The sequence below is a fragment of the Camelus bactrianus genome, chromosome 4 (genome assembly GCF_048773025.1).
Source record: "Camelus bactrianus isolate YW-2024 breed Bactrian camel chromosome 4, ASM4877302v1, whole genome shotgun sequence".
NCBI lineage: Eukaryota > Metazoa > Chordata > Mammalia > Artiodactyla > Camelidae > Camelus > Camelus bactrianus.
Genome location: NC_133542.1, coordinates 40,218,546 through 40,243,760, shown reverse-complemented (window position 1 = coordinate 40,243,760; position 25,215 = coordinate 40,218,546). Strand labels below are relative to the sequence as shown.

General features: G+C 40.7%; 1 protein-coding gene and 1 long non-coding RNA gene across 3 annotated transcripts in view; one reads left to right on the top strand and one right to left on the bottom strand.

The window, feature by feature from the left end:
• The window catches only part of GCNT1 (glucosaminyl (N-acetyl) transferase 1), a 122,885-nt gene extending 108,317 nt beyond the window's left edge, over positions 1-14,568 (bottom strand). For both annotated transcript variants that reach the window (XR_012506403.1, XM_010952773.3), the window contains exons 1-2: positions 14,438-14,568; positions 13,329-13,448 (exon numbers count right to left, since the gene is read on the bottom strand). The gene's annotated coding sequence lies outside the window, so the exon portion shown is untranslated. The remainder of the gene's footprint in view (positions 1-13,328; positions 13,449-14,437) is intronic.
• An 8,488-nt stretch (positions 14,569-23,056) lies between these two features.
• Positions 23,057-25,215, top strand: part of LOC105067289 (uncharacterized) — a 32,241-nt gene continuing 30,082 nt past the window's right edge. Inside the window, exon 1 of the long non-coding RNA XR_012506402.1 lies at positions 23,057-24,420. This is a non-coding gene — a long non-coding RNA (uncharacterized LOC105067289). The remainder of the gene's footprint in view (positions 24,421-25,215) is intronic.

The window sequence follows — 25,215 nt, the reverse complement described above, 5'->3', positions numbered from 1 at the left end:
CACCGTCATCTCACTTAATTCTACATAACCCCAGCTCTGAGCTGATCCAAGATGTGCTTGGTCAGCTCCTAGTAATCAGGGTCCAGTCTCAGCCTTCTTTCCTTCTCATCTTTACTCACACTGTTCCCTGGGCCTTGTAGAGGCTTATTCAACTGATAAGGACTCAAAAAAGTTTTAAACAAACAAGTCTAAATGTTCAAAATCCATTCCCCTTCATCCAAAAAAGGTAGGGCAGTATCTTGGATGCTTTTTGTTAAATGTGCCTTCTAACTCAGTCTTTTCCAGATAAAGAAACTAAAATACAGTGCTTAAATGCTCCAAATTATAGTCTGTCAGTAAGTGTAACATGAATTCACAGCACTCTGTTTTGGGTCTTACAGATGAATATCTAGAAGGAAATTCCAAAGGACTGCCTCATGCTGGGTGGCTCTTATCCTGTCTTCAGGATTAACCTACCTTTCTAAACTTCTCTGTACTTCAGTCTCCTCATCTGTGCACAAGAGCAGATGAGTTTCGTTAGGTGTCTCCTCCTCCTGAGTGAGAAAGCACTTTGCTGTTCCCTAGCAGATGGATGATGGTGAGGGACGGGAAGGCTGCAGTAAAGCAGAGGATGACAGGGAAGTCCCACCACCAGACAAAATCTTAATCAGACTGTATTCCCCCAAGTCTGAGAACTTATTTTTTCCCCACATTGACAGTTTTGAAATTGACAGGCATTTGATGCACTTATCCATGATGTGTTCATTACTGTGGTGGTCTCTTTTTTATAATTTCCTTAAAAACTGATTATTAAATTGATAGTGCTCTTACAATCATAGTTATTGCAGAATTAAGGAAATAGTTAATGTTAAGAGGTAGCAAGTTCTGTTTACATACTTTTTCTCTTTAATTCTCACAACCACCCTGTATGTAGCCACTTTTATTCTCACTTAACAATTAAGGAAACTGAGGTTTTAGCTGCTCTGATGACCAACTGCTGGTCATGTGCTCTGTCTCACCAGCAGGAAAGAGGTGAGGTGGGGCTCAACCCACAGCTGACTCCCCAGAGGACAGAGGGAGCAGAACAGTCTCACATTCCAGCCAAGAACAACACTGAATCCAGTTATTAACAGCTTCGAATTATACCTCACCCTACCTCTTAACCTTACAAGGAGCCCCAGAACCTTCCAATTCTTCCCGTGGGTGTAAATAGGACAAACTCTCCTCCTGAAGACTTCAGACCAAAAGTACATCAGAGCAACCTCTTCAACCCTCAGAGACCCACTTGTGATCTGACTTCTGAATGTTCTCTTTAAGAAGCTTCACAAACCTGAGGGGCAAACTTCATCCAACATTTTCATTTTATCTAAATGACATTTAGCTATAGTTGTTGAATTTGAAATTATTGCCAAACCAGTGATGAAGGAATTCTCTGTGGAACGACATAGAGAAAGGTTTTTGAGATGAACTGGCATTCAGAGATGAGTTACACTTTAGTCTGCACAGAATTAGCCCATTTAAAAAAAAAAAAAGAAAAAAAAAAAAAAAAAACCAAGCCTCCAAATAGATTGTAAATGTGCACTGGAAAGTTTGAGAAGCACACACCCAAAATTATTCAGTGACCATCTTTCTGATGGGAGGGGGGTGTAGGGGGAAAATATTTATTCAAACACTTTTGTAACGTCTGAATTTTTTAATTTTCACCTTTTTAAAATTGTAAATTGAGATTAAAAGGCCCCAGTGCTCCAACATAAGCTCCAGTCAAATATGCTTGCAAAGCATTACGGTAAAGGTAATTTCCAAACAAACAAAAACCTATTTACAGTCTCAGTCCAGTTACATGATCCCTTCTGATGCCTGTCCAGGGGCACCACTGGTTTACAGTTGTGCTCAGAAGTGACAGCAGCTGAGATTCAGTTCTCTATTCTGCTTTTTTCATTTAATGGATATCAAAATGTCTTCATTGTTTCTGCCACAATTAGTGTGTGCCATGTGGTTGGACACTAGCAGTATTTCCAAATCATACTGACACAAACATGAGCAATGAACATGTTTGAATATACTCACGTCTTTGTTTTCTCTTAGTTTATCCTAAGGATGAATTCCAGAAGGACTCTTCGGTCAAAATGTATAAATTTCTTTGTTGACTGTCTTTCAAATGAACCATCTGCCACCAGTAATAACCGGAGTACTATATTCTCTGTATTTACAATTATCTTAATTATGTACCATATATTCATATCCTATATAATTATTTTTGTCAATATTGCAACTGTAAAATGATATGTCAGAGAGGTTTCATTCCGTATTTCTTTAATTATCAGTGGCTCAATACTTTCTCTTGAGTAACATGTGAGAGAAAAGAGGGGTTTCAACTCTAGAGCCAGACTACCCAGTTCAAAAACTGGGTACCATCATCCACCAACCCAGACTTCTGTCAGCCCTTAACCTCTCCAAGTTTCAGCTCCTTCACTTAAAAAAATAAGAAATCTTAAGCAATTTAATTGGGTTAAGAATTATACACACACACACACACACACACACACATTACATATGTATCAGTTTTTATAAAGAATAAGTGAGCCAACCTGTAATGTGTTTATACTATATTTGATACATAATGAGCCTTTAATGAACATTAGCAATTTATTCACTATTATTGTTTATATTTTCCCTTGTGGACACTGTTCAAATCTTTAATTCATGTCTAAGGGTAACTTTTTTCAGACATCTCCTCCCAAATGAGAAATTGTTTCAAGTTTATTAACAAATACTTGAATACACTCAATCTAATTCCACACAAACAGCTATTATACAAAACAGAATCCTAGGTTCTTGGGGTAAAACACAATCATACATAATGCATGTCCCTGGTCTCAAAGAATTCACACAAATGTTATTTGCTAGGCTTTTGGGGAAAATTATAGGCTTGGTCAATATACTTAAAAACTATTTTGAAAACAATGCATTCATTGTGGAGCTGAAAGAAACCTGAGACAGCATCTAGTCCTGCTAGAAACACCAGCTCTGGGGGCAGTTACTGGGTCATGGGGGATGGCGTGGACTCTGTGGCCCAATAAATTAAGAGATATGTGGTCATAAACAAAGTTAGACATGATGCTGTACTCCTGGACTTCCTCCTTCTCATGGTCCTTAAGATAGTAATGCTCACCATGAATATTTAAAGACAGGGACAAGGGACATGGTACTCAGCATTTCTCAAACCTATCTGACCAAGAACAAATTTCAGAGGGGCACATTACCAGACTATAAGGAAAAACTCCAGCTAGTAGTTTCAAGTCCCATGCTCCTCTTTAACTCATGAAGAAGCTGGAACTCAGGGGACAAGTGACTTTCTAAGGGTCAATAATGAGTGGAAGGCTGGAGGCTCACCCTGAACGTCACCCTGTTGCAATGTGCCCTTTCACATGCTACTGTTTACCTCAACTCATTTTGGTGGGGGAGCGTGGGGGAGGGGAGACAGGAGGGCTGCCCAAGGGGGCCCAGGTGGGAAATCTAATTCCTGCAAGGTCAATGGCCATCAAACATTGCTTCCTTTTTTTTTTTCATCTCCTTTTAATACAGATCAAATTTCATAACCAAAAAAAGAAAGAAAATCTCTGTATGAGTCAAAACAAGAAATCTAGTGTATGTTTTCTTACACTTACACTTTATTTTTAACCTCCCCACCCAAAAAATAACAATAATTGCTATTACCAAGCATGGTCAATCTACCAGACAAGGCTAACTTTCACCATGCTTCAAAATCACATCTATCATCAAACACTGGTCCCCTTCAGCACAGAGAACAATCCTCAAAATGGCCAGAAACATTATGGATGTTACCAAAGTAGACTTGGGTCCACCAGCCCATGCACAGTAAAGCCAATCTACTAACACTGGGTTGTGGGGAAGGAAAGTGCAGCCTTTACTGTAAGGTGCCAGACAAGGAGCTCACGACCGCAGATGCTCAAAAAAACAAAAACAAAAACAAAAAAACCCCAACTCAATCAATAATTTTCGGCAAACAGTTCTTAGAGGCAAAATTTGGGGGGAGGTCTGTAGGGTGGCGTTCCAAGAATCTCAAATCATCAGCCTTTTGGTTCCAACCTGTCTGGGGTCCACATTCTTGTGCTCAATGTGAAGTGAACATACTCCACCTGGATGGAGGCCTTAGTCCCCAGAGAAGAGCTCAGATCTCCCTTTTGGAGGAACCAGGACCTTGTCCCTCTACATACGTGTTCAAATTTGAGTAAATAGCTAAGCATGTGATTGCTGGGTTGAATAGCCTGTAAGTTGCTTTGTAAGAAACGCGAAACTGTCTGCCAAAGTGACTGTCCCATCTTGTATATCTGGAGCTCAATGAGCCTCTTGGATGTGAAGATTAATTTTTTAAAGTCAAATTAGGGAAGTTTCAGCCATTATTCAAATTCTTTTCTGGAGATGGCGTACTCCCTGACTTCAGAATATACTACAAAGCTACTGTTTCTTGACTGCCTTTCCTTTCTTTCTGCATTCCCTCACCCCTCTAATTAGTAACTATTTGAAACTCAGGAGAGGTTCGGGCGGATAAAATCTTTTTTCTACAAGCAAGCATTGGGGACATAGAAAGGCTTTGTACTTGGGAGGGTCCCAGGGGGTCCTGCTTGGTTTCATGGATACCAAACAAGGTGTTTAAAAGGCATTCATTTTGATGTGAGCATGTGTTTGAAAATCTTGTATTTTTACAGCCATGTCTTCTACCTTCAGGGAACTCCTAAGTTCTCTGATAAAAGGCAACCAACACAATATTGTTAGGCGGACTGTAGTGTACTTGTAAAATACTTCAGCCTAGCCAGTAAGATGTAAAAGTGTTGGTTTTCACCTCTACCCTGGCAGCTGGGGAGGGGAGAGCCCAGAGCAGGGTCATTCCTGGGACAGCCGCACTCTAGCTGCAGCTACTACATGTGCTTCAGGTAGGCTCATTGCAAACCACAGGTTTTGCTCATTAGCGGAAGGAGCATTAGAACTGCATCTTCCCAGGTGAGCCTAATGATTCTGATTCACATAGCATGCGAGAAGAGAGTGAACAAAGATTGAGATGGGGTGCACCATCTGTGTGGATGGATTCACGTCGAACAGCCCGGGATGGTGCCCTACATGCATTCCTGGGTCTAGCTGCTGGTTGCAGAAAATTTGTGATTACTTGACTGCAGCCGCAATGGTCAGCTGAATCTGATGGTCAGCTGAATCCTGCTGGAATGTTGACACACATGCCTCAAGTGAACCTTTTGTGGGAGATGCAGTAAGAGCTCCAAGACAGGACACAGCTGACCTGAGACTGGCTTTTTAACCCTCAGCTGCCCAGAGAACTGCAGCCTTCAACCAACCTCAGCTCACCTAAAATACCCAAACTGGCATGTACGGGTTCATGGACAATGGCACTCTCCTGGCCAGAGAATAAAGGAATGGTAAACCCCATGGCCTATGTTTAAATAACGTAAGGCATTTATGTGTCCCAGAGCAAAGGAGACCCCAAGATTTCTGGAAGTTCCATGGTTTTTTTGATTTGCCTTTTAAAGTGTTCAAAGTGGCTTCTTTAAAGGAAGTTTAATATACGTATTTCAAGAGAAACAAGATACGGTGTTCATTACTTTTCAGAGTTTGAGCACTTACTTTTACTCTAATAGCAATTTCACTTTCCACTGAATGAACTTCGGGAGCCTATCACAGGAAAGAGGCAGTTTTAGATTAAAGTTTACAAGGAAAGCAAATTTTCAGACTATCGTGTGTGTGTGTGTGTGTGTGTGTGTGTAGAGAGCAGTTTGACTCAAGAGTTCAATAAGCTTGCAAAATTTTTAGTACAAACACTAGGGGTAAAAGCTTCAGTAAGTAACTTCAATATGTGTATATTTCTTTAAAAATTATCTGTACTACTGTACATATGTACTCTTACATGATGTGTATTACAAGACAAAAAGATGGGAGGAAGGAGGAAATAAAACCTATCAGCTTAATCACTTATGGCACAAAACTTGCTCACTACAAATCTGTTATTAATATTTGTAATGAAAGCAATATGTTAAATATGTTTCATTATTTTTGAAAACTCCTGGTTAATGACTTTGTGATTGAGCACTTTGAAGGGAGGCTTCAAGCTCAGTGTACTGTAATATTTTGCTTTAATGGCTGGGGGAACAAGAGAACACTCTTAGCTCTGCTTCCTAAATCTCATACTTAGTTTTCAACCTATTCACCAATTATACCAAGCTTCTTGATGAAATTCAACTGGTAAGTGTTAATCAAATATCCTTGCAAATTAGTCACTAGGGGTCAGATTTTTATAAATTTCACATAAATAGATTCAAAACTCATTGATATTCTTCACTTAAAGGATTTTAACAGGTAGCCAATTCTGTTTCCGAGTTTTTAAAGTTTTTCGGGGGAGAGAGTTTTGATAACTCACAAATCTACCATACTTCTTGTTAACCTATTCACATTGTAATGAGAACATTTCCAAGTAGTTATTTCCAAATGTCTCCATAGCACAAATTTTCCTTGAAAATCAATTTATCTTGGACTGTTCTCCGAAGTATCTGCAACTATTGACAGGCATAGCAAGACTGGGAAAGGGCAGCAAATCTGGAACCCGTAATTTCCTTGTTAAAGAGAGCACAGATATCTGTGAACTCACCCGCCCTCAGGTGTGTGCCTATAAGAGAGCTAGGGAAGCTCAGCAGTGTAGAGATGATCACACCCCACCCCCCACCCCCCACCCCCCACGCCCCACGAGCATGACAGAGGGGTATAAAGCCTCTACTCTCTGGATCGGAGATCCTTCTTCTGCCTGGACACGTCCAAAAACGTCACTGGCTGAAGGGAGAAAGCTGAGAATCAAATCGAATCTCAGGACACCTGTAACACACTCAGGGCTAAGTCTCGCACACCATTCGAGAAATGCCCCGATTTAAAGCCTTTGTGTTTGTAAAACTAAACTGCTCAGTGATACGCTGTTACCTGCCCACCGCAATACTTCACAGTATGCTTAGCAGCCATGTGAGGAGGGTCCTGCCTGGACAAGGAACCCCCACCTCCTCCTCCTCCTTAGGAAATCACACTTCCCTCCCCGTACAGGACACTAGACTGAGAAGGCACCACTGGCAATACAGACTTTAAACAGCAATTCAGCTTGATTTCTTTCTTAAATGTTCACAAAATTATAAATAAAAGGTCTTATACTTTCCTTTGGCACCCCAAAGAATTGTCATTTGCATCCTGCTTTGGATGCCAATCTATCTGGTTCATAACGGTCTCAACCTAATTTTTTTATACACAATCAGCAAATACAGTCAATTCTAGGTGACAGACTGGAGCGCCACAGGGCAGAATGGCTTTAACCAGTCTGGGTGCCACCGGGTCAGTGGTTCTCAACCTCGGCTGTACACGTATTAGAACTACCAGGGAGGTTGCAAAGAATACCAATTCCTCTGCCAGAGATTTGATGCAATCGGTCTGGAGTCTGACCTGAGGGGCAGGAATTTTAAAAGCTCCCAGGTGTTCCCTAATGCATGGCCATCGCTGGGACCCTGGAGAACCTGGGCCTGCACACTGAGGAGGGAACTGGAGAAGGCCCTTCCCCTCCAGAAGCCTTACCTCCCCCCCCTTGGGGGGGCCTTGATGTCCATCAGGAATAAACTCTCAGGTGAGCATTATCGCCTTTAGCCACCAAGCATAAGGTCAAAGGCAGGAAGTAACGTGGAGGAAAGGTGGCAAGAGGCCACTTCAGGTACACAGGGCTAAGCGTGAGCTGCTTTTACAAACCTCTGGTGGGGGATTGGTGTTCTGACACCAAATGTGGGGGCGTTTTCCTTGTGACACCAACCAATTCTGACACCACTTGGGTACCCAACCATTCAAATTAATTCTGTCACTAACTAGCTGGAGTTAGCCCAGACCCCACAGATTAAGGGCTCAACCCCACCAGACTGCCCTCACTTCTGAAGCCACTGCAAATGGGGTGCCCAGACCAATTACAAATTTGAGAGTTCCCATGGCCCCACCTCCCACCCCAGGTTCAAAAATTTGCTAGCACAATTTGCTAGAATTCCAGAAAGCACTTAACTTACTACTACCATTTATTAAAAAGGGTACAACTCAGGAACAGCCAAATAGAAAAGATCCACAGGGCAGAGTGGGTGGTAAGGGTGCAGAGCTTCCTGGCAGGCCACCCCTCCCTGCTTAGCACCTTGATGGGTTCATCAACCAGAAACTCTTTAAACAGCATTGTTAAAGTGTTTTTATAACCCAATCCCTAGGTACCTCCTCCCCTTCCCAAAGGTCAGTCTAATACCTTGGTCTTTCTGGTGACCAGTCCCATCCTGAGGCTACCTAGGGCCTCCCCCAGCACTACCCTCCATACACACACCTAAGCCACCTCATTAGCATAAGCCCAGGTGTGGAAAGGAGGTCTTCTGGGAATAACAAAAGATGTTTTTATCATCCTTATCTCTCAGGAAATGCCAAGGGTTTTAGAAACTCTGTGTCAGGAACTAGAGACAATTTCTTACTGTATCACAAGGGCCAAAACTAATGGTAACAACAGCATTCCTAACACCATCCAGAGAGCCTACCACGGTGTGCGGCACTAGAAAACGCTCACCAAGTCCGGGAGGGGAAAGCTCAGTGGCAGCGCCTGTACTTAGCATGCACGAGGTGCTAGGTTCAATCCCCAGTACCTCCATTAAATAAACAAACAAACAAACAAGTAAACATAATTACCTCCTCTCAAAAAAAAAAGTAAATAAATAAATGAGTGTCACTTTAAAAAAAAAAGAAAAAGCTCAATAAATATTGGCGTGACAAAATCTCTCACTTCACAAACAAGTACACCGAACCTGGCAGATGGTTTTGCCTCCTTCTCCAGGGAAAAGTGAAGTCCTCACAATTCTGGTCCCCAAATCTAAGGCCCCTTTATCCATCTCCACCACCCCCCCCCACTTTCCAGCAAAGCCCAATTTCCAGGCCTGTGCTCTGGAATCCACCCTTTCATCTTGTCTGAAATCTGGCCCTAGCATTCATCCCTCACTTCCACATCTGTAGCCTCTCCCTCTTAACCAGAAACTTCCCAACAGCATTAGAACATAGTCAAGTCCCTCCAATCTCAATTAGAAAAAAACAAATCAAAAAGAAAAAGAAAAAGAGCCACAGATCTCACATTTTCTCCCTAACCTGCATGTGCATCTGGCTTCCCAGTAGTCTTCAACAGCTTCTCCTCTTCCTCCAAGCACAATGCTCAAACTCTGCAGGGCCAGCCCCATTCTCTTCCCATTCCATACCCCTCTTTGGATGATCTTTTTTAAGCATCTCATGATCTTACAGACTGAGGTAGGTGAGCAATGGATGATTTTTCTCACATGCAATGATTATTTATTTGCAACACCTCCCAAATAGCTATTTCCACCCCAGATCTCTTTCAGGAGTTCCCATTGCCTACTTCCCGACTCCACCTGGATGTCTCACAAGCAAACACATTCAAATGGAATTATCTTCCCTCCCCAGCCTCGTGTGAACCCACTCCTTCTCTAGTGTCCTTTGTCCATAAATGGTTTCACCATCCTATCCCACTTGGTTATTTATGCCAAACTTTGAAATCATCCTTGATATCACCCTCTCCACCAACTATATATATTACCTTTGTACTGGTTTCAACTACAAAGTCAGTCTCTCTTTCCCCCTGTTCCCCTGCTCCCTCTCTATCCTTGGGTGACTGCAAAAGCCTTTTGGACCACCATACCCCATTCCCCGCTCCCCAGGGTGCCCACGCACAGTGACTGGCTCAGGGGGCTGCCTCTGGCCTGACCTAGTGGGACAAGCAGTGCATCTTTTCTAACTGGTCTACCCAGAAGGGAAGCCTCTTTCTGGTTTGCCCAAAGGCACCATATGTGCCAACAGAGCCCACCCCTCCAAACACAGCAGTGACAATGATCGTTTTTAATCCAAATCTAAGCATCTCATCTCCCATTGAAAAGTTTTCAATAAGTTCCCACTACCTTTTGACTAAAGTCCATTGTCCGAAAAAGTGGCCCACAGGCCTCATCCTAAGTCACATTCCTTCCTTGGTCTCAACCATCCAGTCTGGAACTTCAAATCCTAATTCACCAGACTACATTCTACTCATTTTTAAGGCCTCATTTTAAGTATCTCTTTTTAGGGGAACCAACCCTTCCCCTAAACTAGGTTAGGTCCCCAGGTTAAATGGTCTCCGGACATCTGTGCTTTTCTGAAGTACCACATATGACTGTGAGGGCCTAATGACCATGTGCGTGTCTGTCCCCACTCCTTGAGCCACTAGACTAAATGGTTCATAAAGGCAGGGACTACCCCCTCCCCCCACACACACACCTAATTCACAACCATAGCCCCAGAGCTGGCACTGCCAGGTATCTAACAGGTGCTCAGTAAGTAGTTGTTTAATGAATAAACAGGTCACTCAGGTACCCAGGATCCTCACTAACAATTTGGCCCCCTCCTTAGTAAAAGAAAAATTAACCATGGGATGAAGTTCTTAGTAAACTGAGTGCACTGATTATCAGATACATGTAGACTTCTGATTGGAAACATCAGGACAATCAATGAATCAGAAACTCTGGGCACTTCATAGCAGCAGGAACACTTCCTTCTTTGGATTTGCATTTGTGACCCAATCCTCTTTTGAGCTATGGACAGAGTTTGACCAGGGCCAGCTTCCTGGGTGCGCTTTGCTTAATGCTCAGCTGCCTGTTGCCATCTTCAAATTCTTCATCATGTTTAAACAAGGGGCCCCACAAATTACGTAGCCAGTCCCAAGTCTTACCAATGAGCCTGATTTCTGGAGGGGGCCCAATGAATAGCCAATCCCTAGTTAAGGATACATTGTTTGTAACTACAGCAATGTTTTCAACCTCCCAAGGTAAGATCTAAAAAAGATAAGTTTTCTTCTGATAAGTTATATCAATATAATGTAGAGTTCTCTTTCATAAAGTTAAGATTTCTCAGTCTACAGAAATATATGGTTGTCTTGGTTACTGCTGTGAGGTAAAAAGGTTTTAATTTCTTTTAAAACTAAATTCTACTCTGAACATGATTTACACTGCATCTCATTATTAAAATTTTGCTTAGAATTTTTTGTTTGGCATTTTAATAACAGGGATTGTGTCAATTTTTCCAAATCAATAACCATGGTCCACTAATCCTCCATCACCTTAAAAAAAATTGAAAGACATCGAGTATACTAAAAACAGAAAAATGAAAACCACTGCAGAATTTCTTTTTAGCTTCCACATTTTAAACTTTAGAAATTTACAGCTGCATCAAACTCATGAAATTTCTTTGGAGGTAAAACCTGGCAGGACACACAGGGCCACTGACGAAGAACATCAGTTAGTCACCTTTATTACAAAAATATTTTAAATGTCAGATGTTTCAACTTTACAAACAGCTTCTCTAGTCATCAGAAGTTTAAAGTTAATTGTGTTTAGTTTACAGGTTAGTTAATAAATGTCTAGAGCATTTTAAATACTGGCTCATTTTTTTTTCTCAATTGGGTGACTCTCTTCCCCAGGGGACATGTGGCACTGTCTGGAGACATTTTTGGTTGTTATAACTAGAGGGAGGGGACTAATGGCATGTAGTAGGTCAAGCCAGGGACACTACTACACATCTTACAGTGCCCAGGACAATCCCCACAACAGCAAATTACCTGGCCAAAAATGTCAAAAGTGCCAAAGTTGAGAAACTCTGGTCTAATCATACATGCATTTGCCACAGATAGACAACAAGGATATATGACAACCCTAAGCCACACCTCTTGTGTCAAAGCCACCATGGTTCAGAATACAGACAGGCCCCAGGAGAAACACACCTGATGTATAAGAATAGTCATTTGGGAACTCCCTTTTTAAGGCAGGGAGTTAGGTGTCTGACATGCTGAGTTAGACCTATGAATAGTGACATACATCCTTGGTTGGACCATAAAAAGACTACTCAGTGAACTAATGTACACTTCATAGAAAACAGAAATTGAGAATCATAAGAAATCATTCTCAATAGTATTAATTTGCTTCCTACCATCCTCTTTCATGAAAAATGTACAATATTTATATCATAGGTCAGATTTTTTTTTATTCACTTGAGAATGTAATCACTAGGTATAGCAGTTTCTAAAAAATCTGAAAATAGATGACAGATGAACCGGATTTGGTTTCATCCTTTGTGTTTAAAAAGAAAAAAAAGCCAGTGTTTAAAATCAGGCTTCACTTTTTTTAAAAAAATAAAATTTTTCAGCTCGCTGGGGGTGAGGGTGGGGCAGGGGAGAGGCACTCTGGCCACACTGGGCCAGAATTCCTGCACAGTTATGGGGAAAGAATGGCTGACACCCACTCAGATGATGGCAGGTCCTCTGTGGGTCATCTGGGAACCAACCAAGGTCCATCTCGCTCTCCCACGCATTACCTGTTCAGTCCCTACGGATCTGTAGAGTTGGTATCATAGATGATTGTTCTCAAGGAAAACATTTTTCAGTGTTAAGCAACTAAATTGCAAGTGGAAAAGCAACCTGTGACTTGAAGCAGTCCTCTAGCCAATCAAGGATGAACTACAATTAATGACGGATGGAATCCAGTGCATATTTGGGGCCAAGGCTAAGAAGGTTCTTTCCAGGGTCAGGCTGAAGGAAGGGCAGAGATGCTGACAGGCAACCTTTAAATCCTCACCAGGAAATGGGGGGGGGGGGGGGGGGAGCCCACCGACTTCTTTCATCTACCAGTAAAACTTTGTAAAAGTAAATTCACCATATGTTACATTGTTTTGAACAGAGGAGTTCGCCATTTCTAAGAACTCAAAAGTCTCCCACAGCTACCATCCTGAAGACCTCCAAAAATCCACTAAGCAATAGCAGATATCCACAGAGCTTGGTTTTCCTTCTTGCCATAACTGAAATCTGTTACCAAAACCTCTGGCAGGAACGGCGGGTTGGGGGCATCTGGAACTGCCTGGGCTCCTAGCAGGTAATTTACAATGATCTTGAAAAACCATTCAGCCCTCCTTCTCCCCTCTATAAAACAAACCTGCCTTTCAGACAGCTCTAAAAGGGGGGTCAGAGTGCCCAGAGTGGCATACAAGTCCCTAACCGGGTGCCCCGCTTACCACTCACCAAATACAGACCACAAAAAGCTGTGGCCTTTTTCTCATCTCAAGGCACCATGCTTTCCCTGCACAAGGTGCATCCTCCCAATTTGCCTTTTGTTCTACTATTTGTAAAATGAAGACTCTCTTCTCTTCAGAAAGAAACAAACCCAAGGGTGTGTGGGATGCCAAGTGACTACAAAACTCACCTCCAACCGGGAAGTCCGCAAAGCCCAGCCTGGATCTACAGGCGACCTCATCCACCGGGAAAGACAGGAGTGTGTGGCGGGCAAGGGTCTCTGGGTTTTCCTCCGCATCGAGAGAAAGGGCTGCAAGGAGGGGGTAAAGAGTTGTGAGCGAGAGCTTCTTCCACCTTGAAAAGCTAATAAACAAAAATTGGAAAAATTTAAATCAGAAATTGGGTGCTAACAGGGTAGGGGATAGCTCAGTGGTAGAGTGCCTGCCTAGCATGCAGAAGCTCTTGGGTTCAATCCCCAGTACTTCCACTTAAATAAGTAAATAACTAAACCTAATTACCTTCCCGTAAAAGAAAAAAAAGAGAGAGAGAGAGACAAAAACAGAAATTGCGTGCTAACAAGACAAAACCAAAAAGAAACCCAGGAAGGGAGCAGGAGCAGAGGTAGTCTTTAAGAAGAATCACCTGTGTCATCACAGCCCAGCAGCGCGCGCTCCCCAGACTTGCACGTGAGGGATGGAGAGGGACCAGGAAGAGAGGTAGACGCCTGAGGGTTTCGGAGCCACTCGACTAGCGTCTTTTTTCAGTGCTTTGCCCCAGGGTGAGTCATTTATCATCCTGGCGTGGGCTTTTTTATCAATAAAATGGAGTCGTAAGTGCCTCTCCGCAGGGCTATAGTTAGGATTAAATGAAGTTAAAGCCTCTGGGCCCGTGGGCCCAGAGTAACAGTTTGCTCCCTGCCTCTCCACGCCCTCAGCCGCCAACTCCAATTCTTAAGCTTCTACTCGCTGTGTGGACCAGCAGAAAGAAGACCAGAAAAAGTGGCTTCCAGGTGACACTGGGAACGAGACTCCTGGCCCCTGGCTCCCCTGACCCGACGGAAGAGTAGGGTTGAGGCAGGGCACCCTGTACCATCCCTAGCCCGGGGCGCACAAGCTCGAAGCGGATTCCCACCGCGCGTCCTCTCCCCCTTACCCAGGCTCGGCTTCCTCTTCCCGGACGGAGCCGACCCTACTCGGCGCAGCGGGGCCCCGGCTAAGAACCGCCTCCCTCCCTCCCGTTCTTCTCATCCCTCCCCCGCCGCCAGAGGCCAAGCTGGGGAAGTTGTGGGGAGTTGGTTACCTGCAGCGAGCGTCTGGCCTCGGGGATCCTGCTCGCCCCGCGCTGCGTTGCGCCGCACTGCGCTGAGGGCGCTGCGGGACCGCGCAGCCCAGCCTGGGGCCGCCCACCCGAGCGCCCGTGCGCCACGCCCGTGGGCCCGCCCCTCTAGGCCCCGCCCAGCGCATCCCCGTCGCGCCCACCTCCGCCGGTGCGCGGCGGCCGCCGGGCTCCTGGCCGAGGTCAGCGCGCCCTCTGCGTTTCTCCGTGGTCTGGACGGAGGGCCGGCTTCCGCGTACTTCCTCTGCTTCCTCAGGTTTGCCCGGGTTCTTAGCTGAAAGAACCGCGTTAAGGACTGGGCACTGGGTGAGTGAAGTCTTCAAAATTTTATCCCCTCTTCCTCGGAGGCAGGAAACGCGACAAGGGCTGTCTTTTCTGATTTTAAAAATAAAAATACGTTTTATAACGAAAAAGAAAAAAAATTAATGCCAAGGCCTTTTGTATCATGTTAAAGTTTAGAGGTGACCATGTAGGATTCTTTTTCCTGATGAGCCTGGCTTACTAAGTTTAGTATTTTTAAAAACTCATTACAGTCGTGTGTATTTTCACATGAAAACTGAGATTAAATTAAATTGTGGAACCATCCACAGTGCTGTACAAAATAGGAAACACCTCTCTCCCGCCCTTATAACACATAGCATTGTGCCAATTAAAGTTGGCGCAGTCTCCTTTACAGCAAGGGGAATATTGTGTATGTATTTTCTTCCCTTGGATTTTTAACTCTTGGAGAGCAGAACGAGTTCTTACCTTGGTATCATTTATTCACTTAACACACATATATAGAAGTAAATGAAGGAACTAACTCTGTACGGTTAGTTCTCTGCCCACGGGATCTTGCTGGGGCTGTCGGGTAAAGCTGAGACCCTGTGAGTGGGTGGGTTTCCCTGTAACAGGAGGCTTGCCTGGCTCCCGCCTTCTAACAAGAAGACACGTGAACAGGGAGAGCAGAGCTGGGAACCACTGAATCTCTGAGGCTCACCCTCTTGGGCTTTGGACCTGATGGGGTTAGATGTCCTCGGGAAGGGGGTGGCTGCTAGACAGTCTACGCAGAGCACAGGATGACAGGGCCCAGTAAGTGGAGAGTGAATTAGCCACACCGTAGAGCACAGGAGTTTCATATTAACCCACCTGTCTCTTGTGAAGACCTGGCCCATTCTCTTCTAGACTTTGGAGTATTCTGGGTGGACTGCTCTGTCCTCTTCCCCACCGCTGTGCCAGGGTGTTACTGAGTGAAGCAGCACCGTGCAGGCCAGCTGGACTGACAACAGCATAGTCACTACAATCACTAATGAACTATTCCTGGAGGACAGTAAATCTTGCCTCTTCCCAGAGGAGATGTCCCCCTCCAATGACAATCTTGGAACATCTTGCTTTAATTTTATTTAGGAATCTTCTAATAATGCATTATGTACAAGACCTAGAACAAGGGGAGCTCCTTGTTCACAAACCCCTTTTAAACTGGTTTATGTTTTTCTCACGGAAAAAAGCATGGACCCCAGATATCTTCTGCAAATATACATGGAATTTACATTTTGGTCAGAACTAGAAAAGAAGTAATTGTGATTTGTTTTTTCCATCTACTGCTTATCTAGATGACCTTTTTCTTACTAAGGGACAAAATGGTATTTTTAAATTCCTTAAGTAAAGCCATTGTGAAGGCAATTATGCTAAAACCCTAATACTGCCTTATGAAATTAAATTCATAAGTTTTATTAATTCAGTATTTGAAACTAAGCCTGTCGGTTCTTTCCACTAGAATAAACATGTTTCCTCCATCCTCACTTAACTAATTTTTTCTTATTCTGCTTACGTCAAGGCTATTTCAAGTTTTTTTAATTGTCAAAACTTAGTATTTCTATTTAGGGGAGCAGAATTTGCCACCTCATTATGCCTCTTTGACATAAAGACTGTTTTAAACTGGTTATTTTTAAGAAATTGCAGATGAGATGCTCTGACAAATAACCATTTTGTAAAGATATTTACATATAAGGGAAATCACCCTTGCTGTTCCAGGAAGAGGGATGGCCAAATCTCTAGAAACTCTTATCAATGCATAACAACCATCCTCTTGTTTAGTGTGCTTTTTCCGGATATCTGCCCAAACTGACTGACCCCCACCCCATCTCCACATCTTCTTTTCTTCATTAGTTGAAAATGGTATTTAAGGTGAGCACTTGTACCAATTAGGGAAATAACTGGGCCTTTCCCATGTGTATGTGTTAATAAACTTTTGTTTGTTTTCCTCCTGTTAATCTGTCTTGTGTCAATTAAATTATTAAGATAACCAAAAAACCTAGAAGGGGAGAAGGAAAAATTTTCCTCCCCTATGCTTATTAAGAATACTCTTTCATTTCTAAAAGGGTGATCAAATTTGCTTACCCTTCAGTTGTCTACTCATATCATTAAACATTTATATCTTTAAAAAAAGAGACAGAAAATGTGCAGATCTTACAACCCAGCAATTCTACTCTTTGGCATAAACTCAAGAATTGTATTGTCTAATGTGGTAGCCACTAGCCACATGTGTCCACTGAGCCCATGTAATGTGTCTAGACTGTAATTAAATATGTGGCAAGCCTAAAATACACAGTTAATTTTGAAGACTTAGTATGAAAAAAATTTAATATCTCATTTAAATTTATGTTAAAATATTATATGTTGAAGTGATAATACTTGGATCTGTTGTTTTAAATATTATTTTAAAAAATTTAATTAAAAAAATGAAAGGATTTATAACATTTGTTACTAGTGTTACCGAGCTGAGCTCAGGTCCTCTCACTCACCTCGCAGCAAAGCCAATCTACTGACACTAGGTTGTGGTGAAGTACAGCATTTATTTGCAGTGTCCCAAGCAAGGAGAACAGGCAGCTTGTACTCAAAAGATTTGAACTCCCTGAGGGCTTTCAGGGAAGGGTTTATTTGTTTTGTTTGTTTGGAGGTAGGAGGGATAATTAGATTTATTTATGTAGTAGAGGTACCAGGGATTGAACCCAGGACCTCATGCATACTAGGCATGCCCTGTACAACTGAGCTATACCCTCCCCCATTGAAAGGTTTTTAAAGGCAACATTTGAGGTGAAGGTGGCAGCTTGCGAACTGCCTTCTGATTCGTTGGTGGTGTTGTTTCAGGATAAGTCTTAATCTTCAACCTTCTGGTTTCAACCAGTCTGGGGTCTGCATGCTTGTGCTCAGCCTGTAGGCACCATCCTCCACCTGGGTAGGGGTCTTAGTTTCTGCAGAACAACTCAGATTGTTATGTATAGCTCTTGAGGAGGAACTAGGACTCTATTTATTGCTGAACTGTTGTTTCTTGAAAACCACGTTTCCTGTTTCTACTTTCCCTCACTTTCCTAACTGGTAACTGTGTCCTCATTTCCTCTTCTTACAAGGACACTAGCATGTTGGATTAGGCCCCATCCTAATGACCTCATTTAACTTAATTACTATTAAGAGTCTGTGTCTCCAAATATAGTCCCATTCTGAGGCACTAGGGGTTAGGACCTCAACACGTGGGTTTTAGAGGAATGCAATTCAGCCCATAACAGTAGGTGAGACTCTACTTGGAGAAACAACACCAGAAAGGAACAACTTTGTAGGCAAGGTATGCAGAATGTATTTTTTTAAGAAAGGGAGAGTAATTTTATCCTAAGGGTTAATGACTGGTTGTTTCAGGTTGAGAAAGAGAAAAGTAGAAAAAACCAGAAGGGATGCAGAAAGTTGTAAATGGTTCTCAGAGAGGGACTTTTGTTTGTCATTGTCAAGCTGGCTAAGGTTTGATGGCTTCATTTATAAGAATTGTTTTTAAGCTTTAGTATCAAATATTATACTGATGCAAAACCAGAACTTGGTGTTCTCACTGTTAAAATGACAAAATTTTCTTATGGTCTGTTCTTAATAAGAGGTTGTAAAACAGTATTAGTACTGAGTAATATGCCTAGAAGGCATTTGTATTTTATCATGATAACTTCCTGTGCCTTGTGTTGACTTTATCATGTTCTCTTCATTGTTTAAGAGAAAAACAAAGTTCTCTCACTTTTGAAAGAGCTGTGATTCTTTACAAACATGTTACCTCCTATGTTTACTCTTAAAATCTTCTATTACCACTGTAGGCATATAGGGTAGGGGTTCCCTGGAGGAAGAGAACCAGACATAGCTTTCTTAACATAAGAGAAGCCATCTTAGGCCTAAGCCGTTTTGTGACCTAGCCTGGCCACATTGATTGCCCTTGCAGAAGAATAGGTCTCAGAACTAACAGCTATTAGCAGGCCAGGGAGATAACCATATCGAAGACAACGTATCAGTTGTAAAGACTCCCAGTTCCTTTTTGAAGGTGAAGATTAGCATTGTTGAGCTGCGTGCAAGATCCAAACCCTGTAGAGCACTCAGTCACCAGACAAACTGGAACCGAAGGAATGATGACACTGAGCTTTGCTGACCCTTGTAGACTTCAGTCTGCTGAAGCCTGGATGCTGTCAATCTTTGCCCCAATTCTGAGCAGAATTCTCCTCTGTTCAAGCCCCTCATGAATATGCATACATCCTTAGCTTGAAACTTCCCCAGTTTTACTGTTCTGGGAGACACTGCTTTGGGTAATATCCCCAGTGTTCTCCTTACTTGCTACAAGTAATAAGTCCTTCCTCCTTCTGTTCTTTGGCTTGCCAAGAGGCAAGCCCAGTTCTCAGGCAATACTACTTTGATTTTGGATTGACTTCATTTTTGTATGCCACATAAACAAATTTTCTTGCTACTTGCATTATTTTTCTAATGGAGTCTCATCAGATCTTTCACTTGTGAAAATTATCAGTAATAAGTTAACCCTGGTCATTCTAAGTGTTTCATCATCTGCAGATAATTTTTTTGTTTTACTCTGATGCTTACCTGAAAGTACTTGCAAATCAGCTGCAGGCCAGTGTTTTGTCTTCAACAAAGAAGGACTATCCCAGAGACTCATGGAAAACCACTCTGCCAACCAAGTACTCTTAGGCACAGATGACTGATGGTATCACTCAAATAACTTTGAAGTGAGTAGAGATTCCAGAACTCTAGAGAGAATCAGATGTGTTCATGAGATTGCAAAGCAACATTAATCAGAGCATGAGTTACTTAGGACTGAGTGAAGATCTGATGAAAGATGATTTTGAGTTTTGTTTGGAATATTACTGATTCTGTAATGTTCTATTTTTTTGTAGATGTACAGAACCCCTTTCTGTTTTCCCTTAAGCCATCTGTAATTGATAGCAATTTAGTAGACTGTGCTTTTATAAACAGAAATGAAATTTATCTTTCCTCTCCCTGCTTTCTCCTTTAGAATTAAGAATCTCTTGCTGAACATTCTTATTTTCATGACTGTATAATTATTTGCATAGGTTCGGGAAGACTCTCTCTCCTCTTTGTTAACAGGATATAATAAAACCAAGGCTTTGGTGGAATGTCATGTTTGAGAATGATGCTCTTTTACTAGATACTTTTAAGAAGCTAATGTTGACTTTATTATGGAGCCAATGCTTACAAAGCCCTCTTAGGAAAACAGACCTTGTACCTGGCTTACAGGGCTCCAGACCTACAAGTGAATAAGAAAGGTCACTTTCTGACAGGCCTAGGAACCTTAGAATAATTTGGGGACAGAGAGAAGAGAGAGATTTACCCAAATTCATAGGTACTGCAGATGAAATGTGACAAGAAGTTCATGGTTTGGCTTCCTAGTCTTAAGAGATTTGTGTAAGTCCAACCAGAGATACCCTATGAAAAAATTACAGTAAAGCAAACTTTAAAAGGGCTGTGTGCTAAATTAGCATTTTTGCTGCACCTTTGCAAATTATCAGGCCAACCTTAACGAGGCCAGTGTTATTTTGTGATTGAGTATAATTCGTCTTTAAGGTTGTCTTTGATCAAAAGGGGCATGAATGTAAAGAGAAATTTTGTGTTTCATAGAAAACTATAATAAATCCTCTGGGTGATCAGATTCTGGTTCTATTCATTGTTGTTGAGCTATTGTGCACATCTTTGTAAACTGCAGGTCACTGATGGATGTGCAGACTCACTTGTCAGGTGGAGATTTAATTGGTTTCTTCATCACTATGGAAAAACCAGTTTCAATGCCTACCTACAACTTGTACTAGATCTTGTCACCTTGCACAAATTCGTCAACCCCTTACAAGTTTTCGATTCTTCCAGTTTCCTGCAACATCTGGCTATAACTTCCAAACTGATGTTTCCATTTTCCTCCCTCCCTCTTGTTGAAGAACTAAAACCTCTCTGCACAGATGGTTACCAGGACTCCAGGTTGTAGCTGGACTTTTCCTCTAGGATCTGAGGAGACACTGGGAGCCAAAGCCCAACAACTTGATAAATACCTGTAGGACTCATCACCCCCACACACCGTGCAAACATGTCCTGAATTCTACCCATGTTTTATACAGATTTTTTTTTCAAGGCATACTACATTAAACCCTGAAGTTCTAGAACATAGAAATCTTTGGATTTCCATCTTAGTTGGAAATCTCCCTGATAGAAAGAAGCAAGTTTATTTGGATGGGTAGATCATTTCCTTGATATTCAGACTGAAATCAGTTCTTTGGGGAAATTGGAAACAACTGTCTTTGTCTTGCAAATCTCTACAAAACCAGAAATGTGGCTCTAAAAGCAACTCAAATCCTGCTTACCTTTACCAATCCCCAAGTCTCCCCTATTCATCTCTAAATGCTTTTAGATGTTATGAAAGATTTGGACATTGGAAACAGAATTGTCTTTCATGTAAAAAAAGGAATTTTTCAAATTTTAAATTACTCTAGACCTCTGATAGCAGGAGCAAATATGCCCCTAAAACTCCATCTTGGAGAAAACTTGGATGATTTCTCTATCCCTTTGTGATGTAGATTTTCTGCCCCCATCTTCTCTGGGACCTAGAAGCCATCCTTCAAAATGCAAGCTTTGGGGAAATGTTTTTTATCAGAAGGGAAAAAAAGAAGAGGTATTTGGAAATTAAGCTAATGGAAAATCTTGAATGTCCTCTTCACAAGTATTGGTAAAAGGCTTTAGCTATCTGAGCAGGTGAACTTAGCTTGTTCCAACTGCCAAAACAAAAGGTGGATCCACCTGCTCTTCTGTAAACTAGTGAGTTTTATATTGATGTGCCTGACTCGTGGCTAAACTTTTAAGGCAATAGCTATGAGGTCTCCATTTGCATCTGTATATATGTTTATGCGTGTCTATATGTGTATATTGTAGATGTGTGATATTTTTCTACCTCCATATGGTATTGCCAAAATTAATTTTTAAAAGAGCTCTGTTTAGTTAGGTTGAAGGGAAGCACTTGTAAGGACTGAGTATTCTAAACTTCTCAAAAATATAATAGACCCTAACTCAAATGCTTTTCAGGGTCTTGTGATCTGGGAAATTATCCAGTATTAAAGCTAGTTTAAGTTTGTTGGTTTAATTAAAATAGGCATATCTTCAGAGTTATCAGCATTTAATATCATACACACAAACAACTTTTATTCTACCTGAGATGATTAGTCAAATAAGATCATGTTATCTCTGTTGAAAAATGTATCAGTGAGAAAATTAGCTGACTAATTAATAAACTAGCCAATCATGGCTGACTTTGTCTAAAATCTCATGAAGTTTTTGTGAGTCATCTAAACATAATTGTTGGGACCTAATGATTTAGATAGTTGTAAACTAGATAAGAGTTTTTAGGTGCAATAATTATATTTCATTATGTATATATATACATAATAAAGATATATATTTTAGTATGTATCTATGTATATGCTAAAAAATGGCTCCCAAGTACGTTTTGGATAAGTTGAAATTTTAGAGTTTGCTAAGTTGAAAGATAGAAATCTACTGAATATATAGTTCATTTCCAAGTAAGATAAAATAGTGAAGCATTAACTACTGAACATTGGCTTTTCTACTTTTGGCTTCCTACAGAAAAACTAAATTTGGGTTTCTTAGTAAACATGTTTTGTGCCATATTGAAAGATTATACTGTTAAAAAGGACACATGTTTCTAGAAATTATGAAATGTATTTTTTGCCAATCTAAAGAATGTAGAATGTAAGCATATAGTTCACAATTCCTTACTTCTTACTTTTCAAGAGAAATTAATTTTCCAAAGGTTAAAAATTCTAATTAATATATATGATTAAAACTACTAGTATTATTCAGGGAAACAACTCTGTATATAAGGAAAGTTAGATGTGTTTTTGGATAAAAAAAGGGTATAAGATATGAAGACACATTTTTGTTAAGGAAAAATAAAGTAAATTTGTTCTAAAGAAAAACTGGTTACTTCAAAATTACAGAGAAGAAAAAGGACAAACTAGAGAGAGAGAGAATATCTTACCTTGTGTGGTCAAGTTGGCTTAAAGTGGATGAATTTATTATAAGGGTTATAAAATTAAGCTTTAAAATCAGTAGTGTACTTATGTAAAACTAAAATTTCATTATCTTTAATCTATTAGAAGGACAAAGTATTTTTGACAGTTGGTCTTCTGTTAAGAGATTATGAAAGGCTTTTCTTTACCTTTAAGCAATCTGCCTAGAAAGCACAAATTCTAAATAATTTTCTGTGCTTTGTGTTGTTTTAATCAGGTCTTTGATTATTTAGGAAAACTAAGTCTTCTCAATATTAAGAGCTAAGTTTTGCTGAGAACTATGTAATTTTCTGTATTTGCCTTTGAAAGTTTATTGTCATTATGGTCAAATAGATAATTATGTATTGTTTCATAATGATCTATTAATCTATTTGGTCAAATGTCCAAACCTTTTTTTTTTTTAACAAATATCCCAAAAGTAAATTCTAAATGAAACTTTTTGGACCTTGAACTAAGTTTGGGATTTTTTAGAGGGCCCCTGGAACATCTCAAAAGATTTGTTCTCTCTCTTTACAAAAGGAGATTAGGCTTATTTGCTGTCTTAAATTATGTGAGAAACATTGTCAAATAAGTGATGATAAACCTTCTTAGATTAATTTGTGTGGGTATATGTTATTAATATGTGTTCTTGAAATTGTATATAATCTGATATGTCCAGGTATGTTTTCACTTACAATTCTTACTATCCTGAAGTGTTGTTTGTCACTGAAATAAGCAAATTTCCTTGTTGATTGCATTAGAATGATCAGATCTTTAACCATGGCCATTTTAAAGTCTTTTGTCATTTACAGTTACTGTTTTATTCTGATGCTTTTGGCAAAAGTGTTTCTGTAAAAATGCTTCATCTTCAAGGAAAGTTATGGAAAGGACTCTGACAAACACATGTTTTTGATAACTTTGAGATCATAAAACTGAACTGGGTAAGAATTTCCAGAACTAATGGAAAAACCATATTCAAGCAGAACAAGAATTAGTAATATGGGAATGAGTGAACTGATGAGGATGATTATAATTTTTATGAATTTTGGTTTGAAACATTGCTGATTTTCTAAAATGTTTTATTTTTCCAGATTTAAGGAAACCTTTTTCGCTTTTCTCTTCAGCTACCAACAATTTGGTAAAACAGACCTTTGTGAACAAAGATGAAACATTTTATCTTTTTCTCCCTACCTAATACCTCCAGAATTTAGAAACTCTCAGTGAGTGTTCTTATTTTCATGGCAATATAGTTATTTGCGTAAGTTCACTAAGAATCTGTTTTCTTTGTAACAGGACACAGTTGGAAACATCGGTTATATTATCAAAGCTTTGCCTGGAATATTAGATTTGAGAATGTGCATAGAATCAAACATGCCAGAAAGTTTTAGGGAACTAATGATGACATTATGAAGTCAAAAGCCCCTTGGAAGAACAGCCTGGTCTTTTGCTTACAGGGATTCTGACAGCCTAACCAGGTGAGTAAGGAAAATCTCTTCTCAGTAAGGCAGGAACTTCAAAGACATTTTGGAGACCTCCAGAAGAGAGGAATTCACCCAAATCCATGGGCATTGCCTGCAAAGACTGATGGTAAGTCCTTAGCACGGCTTCCTATTCTTAAGAGGCTTTTAAAAGTCCAATCTGATTTTCCTTATGAAAAGTTACAACAAAGTAGATTTTAAAAAGCCTATATAGTCAATTACTACTATTACTGCATTTATGTAAATAATCAGACCAAGTTTACTGTGACTAGACTTATTTTATAAACAAATTAGTCTTAATTTGGCTATCTTTGGTAGAAATAAAGGTTTCTTTAGAGGGAAAAATTATGTTTCAGTTGCACATCTTTAACGATATTAGATTCTATCTCTGTTGATTTTCTTTCAGGGTTTTTGTTATTTACCTATAAATTATACTGGATCCTGAAATCTTTTAATTTTCTCAAATATATGGTTATAAACCTCCAAACTAATGTTTCCAATTTTCTCCCACCCTTTTGATTTGGAATCACTAAGAATGAAAACTGCCCTTTTCCCTGAAACTGTGCAAACTGAATGTGAACGACATATACTTCAGTGAGGTCACTGCAGTAGCTCATGTTTAGACAACGTGTGTACCTGTTAGCCAAGTGGATTTATCTAAACACCCAATGACATCATCAGAGACATTCAAACAGCAAAAGATGCTTTGACCTTGACATCTAAAAATCTTCTCCAGCAATCTCAACTGGCTGCCCTCAGGACTCAGACACTGAGTTTATAATTTGCTCCAACCGTTAACCTTGTTTTCCTTTTGCTTCCATAGAAATGTCTTTTCTTAAAATAACTGATTTATGCAGGATAGGCCTAACTTTGGGAGCCCACCTGCTCACCCACCTCCTAAAAT